General features: G+C 34.6%; 1 pseudogene; it reads right to left on the bottom strand.

The window, feature by feature from the left end:
* Nucleotides 1-3,653: 3,653 nt before the first annotated feature.
* Nucleotides 3,654-3,933, bottom strand: LOC143394295 (NADH dehydrogenase [ubiquinone] 1 beta subcomplex subunit 1 pseudogene; annotated as a pseudogene).
* Nucleotides 3,934-4,656: the final 723 nt, after the last annotated feature.

The raw sequence follows: 4,656 nt of genomic DNA, 5'->3' as shown, positions 1-4,656 counted from the left end.
TGGTGCTGAGGATCAAAGGTGCTCTACTACTGAGCCACAATCCCAGTCCCCTGTGTTAACTCTTTACTTACTTGTCTATATTGGTCCAACTTCCATGTCTACTAGGTTGAGTCTCTTGCTGAATTTAACTCACTTTGAAACCCTAAAGCCTGATATGTGTTAGAATGTCAATGACTGAAACTTGAGTGGATAAATAATAAATAACAAGGAAAATAGCTAACAATTTTGAAGTGCATACAAAATGAAAAAAAAAAAAAGAAAAAAGAAAAGAAACCAAAACCACCAGACATTTGAGATAAGAAAAATCCTTATCTTGATTTTTCTTATCTACATTGTGCTAATGTAGAAGCAAAAAACTAGAAAGGTTGACCAATTCACTTATTGTCCCAGTGCTAAAGTGATACAGGATTGGAATTTTAAACCCATTTAGCTGACATCAAAGTGTGAATTTTTAACAGGAGGACAGCTGCCTTTTCAAAACAAAACAAAAAAAAATGGAGTCTCTTTATTGCTTATCAGAAATGATAGTCCAGTTTTTACCTCCCTCATCTTCTTGTCCTCTACTCCCAGGCCAAACATAACCAACATGGTTCTAGTCCTTCTTTGTTTTCTCAGTATCACTCTTTAAATTTTACCCAAAAACTTTACAAAAATTCAAGAAGAGTTTGGCCTGTATGGGAAAACCACAGGATTAGTACCTCCTTTGATCTGGATGCTAGAGTTTGAAAATATTTTAACACTTCAGACACACCATTGGCATTTAGTGAGCATTCAGTCCACCTTAACTTCTAATTCTTATAAAAACTGAGCCAGTGGTTGGGACTGCAGCACAGTGGTGAAGACCTTGCATAGCATGTGTGAGGCTCTCGGTTCAATCACCAAGAGCACAATTTTTAAAAAAGCAAACAGAGAGCATCCCTGTCTTGTTCCAGTTTTTAGAGAAAATGCCTTTAATTTTTCTCCATTTAGAATGATGTTGGCCTAAGGCTTAGCATAGATAGCCTTTACGATGTTGAGATATATTCCTATTATTCCTAGTTTTTCATGTTTTGAACATGAAAGTGCGCTGTATTTTGTCAAGTGCTTTTTCTGCATCTATTGAGATGATCATATGATTCTTATTTTTTAATCTATCGATGAATTACATTTATTTATTTCCATATGTTGAACCAACCTTGCATCCCTGGGATGAATCCCACTTGATTATAGTTGTTAAAACACTGGCCAGAGCAATTAGACAGATGAAATAAATTAAAGGGATATGTATAGGAAACTAAGAACTTAAGTTAGCACTATTTGCTGATGATATGATTCTATATCTAGAAGATCCAAAAAACTCCATCAGAAAACTTCTAGAACTAATGAATGAATTCAGCAAAGTAGTAGGATATAAAATCAACACCCGTAAATCAAAGGCATTTCTGTATATCAGTGACAAATCCTCTGAGAAGAACATGAGAAAAACTATCCCATTTACAATAATCTCAAAAAAAATAAGATACTTGGGAATCAACAAAACAGGTGAAAGATCTATACAATGAAAATTATAGAACCCTAAAGAAAGAAATCAAAGAAGACCTTAGAAGATGGAAAGATCTCCCTTGCTCTTGGATAGACAGAATTAATATTATCAAAATGACCATACTACCAAAAGTACTATATGCAATTTAATGCAATTCCAACCCAAATCCCAAGGACATTCTTCATAGAAATAGAAAAAGCAATCATGAAATTCATTTGGAAAAATAAGAGACCCAGAATAGCTAAAGCAATTCTTAGCAGGAAGAGTGAAGCAGGTGGAATCACTATACCAGAACTTAAACTATACTACAGAGCAATAGTGACAAAAACAGCTTGGTATTGGCACCAAAGCAGACTGGTAGACCAATGGTACAGAATAGAGGACACAGAGACTAACCTACAAAATTACAATTAACTTATATTAGTAAAGGTGCCAAAGACATGCATTGGAGAAAAGATAGCCTCTTCAACAAATGGTGCTGGGAAAACTGAAATCCATGTGCAACAAAATGAAATTAAACCCCTATCTCTCACCATGCACAAGACTCAACTCAAAGTGGATCAAGGACCTAGGAATTAAGCCAGAGATTCTCCGTCTAATAGAAGAAAAAGTAGCCCCTAATCTTCATCATGTAGGATTAGGCCCCAACTTCCTTAATAAGACTCCTATAGCACAAGAATTAAAACCAAGAATCAATAAATGGGAGGAATCAAACTAAAAAGTTTCTTCTCAGCAAATGAAACAATCTGTGAGGTGAACAAAGAGACTACATCCTGGAAGCAAGTTTTTATTCCTCACACATCAGATAGAGCACTAATCTCTAGGGTATATAAAGAACTCAAGAAGCTAAGCACCAAAAAAACAAATAACCCAATCAACAAATGGGCCAAGGACCTGAACAGAAACTTCTTAGAAGAGGATATACAATCAATCAACAAATATATGAAAAAATGCTCTTCATCTCTAGCAATTAGAGAAATGCTAATCAAAACTACTCTACAATATCATCTCACTTCAGTCAGAATGGCAGCTGTTATGAAAACAAACAACAATAAGTGTTGACAAGGATGTGGGGGAAAAGCACACTCATACATTGCTGGTGGGACTGGAAATTGGTGCAGCCAATATGGAAAACAGTATGGAAATTCCTTGGAAATCTGGAATTGGAACCACCATTTGACCCAGCTATCCCACCCCTCGGTTTATACACAAAAGACTTAAAAACAGCATACTACAGGGACACAGCCACATCAATGTTCATAGTGGCACAATTTACAATAGCTAAACTGTGGAACCCACTTAGATGCGCTTCAGTTGATGAATGGATGAAAAAAAAAATGTGGTATATGTACTCAATGGAATTTTACTCGGCAATAAAAGAGAATAAAATCATGGCATTTGCAGGTAAATGCATGGCATTGGAGAAGATAATGCTAAGCGAAATTAGCCAATCCCAAAAAAACCAAATGCCGAATCTTTTCTCTGATATAAGGAGGCTGATTCATAGTGGGGTAGGGAGGGGGAGCAAAAGAGGATTAGACAAACTCTAGATAGGGCAGAGGGGTGGGAGGGGAAGGGAGTGGGCAGGGGATTAGCAAGGATGGTGGAATGTGATGGACATCATTATCCAAAGTACAGGTATGAAGACAGGAATTTTGTGTCAACATACTTTATATACAACCAGAGATATGAAAAACTGTGCTGTATATGTGTAAATTGTAATGCATTCTGTTGTCATTTATTTTAAAAAAATCAATTAAAAAAAGGCAAACAGAGCCAGGCTTCAATAGTCTTTTTTTTTTTTTTTTGTACTTCTTTAATCTGAAGTGCTATGATGTATCTTTGATAAAATATCAACTTTGCAGGAAAACAACAACAAAACCACCACATAGAAATATGCAAGACCTCAGTCTGTGCCTCACATCATATACATAAATAAACTGAAATGGATTACAAAACTAAGTATAGAATTGTGAATCTTTAAAAAAAAAAACTTAGGGGAAAACCTTTGTGACTTCATGCTAAACAAGCATTCTTAAAATATGACACCCAAAACACGACACACAATAGAAAAAAATTGGCAAATTGCACTTTGAAATTGAGAACTGCTACTTTTATTTTTTAATTTTTTTTTAAATAATAAACATGGTTTTGTTTGTACCATAACTTTTAAAATGTGAATATTCTGTGATTCAGCCACAGTCTTTACTTCCAGGTAACTTCTTCATTGGGCCTCAATTCCCTTCTATGCAACATACTCTTGTTGCGGAAGGTAGACAGTTTTTCATCATTCTTTCTGTCTAGATAACATCCAACAACAAATCCCATAGGGACGAGTACATGAACCCAGTGGTCACGCACAATCTGAAGTAAGTTCACCATGACTGTGGCCCTGGCGCCAACAAAAGACACCAAAGGAGAACTGCTACTTTTAAAAAAAGCATTGTTAAGAAAATGAAAAGATAAGTGACCTATAGGAAGAGAACAGTATTGGTAAAATATATGTTACAGAATTTACTCATAATATGTAGAAACCAAGCCGCAGCAACAACAAAAATCCTCTCAGATTTTGTAATGAGAAACAAATAATTAAAAAAAAAATCAGAACAGACACTTTAATGAAAAGGATATATGAACACATAATTATAGAAAAAATGTTCAACATCATTTGTCACTAGGGAAATACAAATTTAAATCGCCATTAGATACCAATAAGTTCCTATTAAAACAATTTTAAAAATGCTGAAAATACCAAGATATAGAACTTGTAAACATTTCTGTACAGTGACTTTTGAAATCAGTTTAGTGATTTTTTTTCCTACACTTTTTATGGGTGCATTATAATTGTACAATTTGATGGGGTTTGTTGTTGCATATTTATACAGTCACACAAATAGTATAACTTCCATTGATAGTTTCTTTCATTGATAATATAACAGTATAATTTGGCCAATATCACTCCTCGGGATTTCCCACAATTTCTGAAAAGGTTAAACATGTACTTACCATGGGACCCAGAAATCTTACTTCTGTTTACCCAGGAGCAACAAAAACATAAGTTCCCACAAAAACCTGAATATGAATGTTTATAATGGCTCTATTTATAATCACCAAAACTGAAAAAATATATATAT

The sequence above is a fragment of the Callospermophilus lateralis genome, chromosome 3 (genome assembly GCF_048772815.1).
Source record: "Callospermophilus lateralis isolate mCalLat2 chromosome 3, mCalLat2.hap1, whole genome shotgun sequence".
NCBI lineage: Eukaryota > Metazoa > Chordata > Mammalia > Rodentia > Sciuridae > Callospermophilus > Callospermophilus lateralis.
Note: the sequence above shows the minus strand (reverse complement) of the source record. Positions and strands in the feature narration are given on the sequence as shown.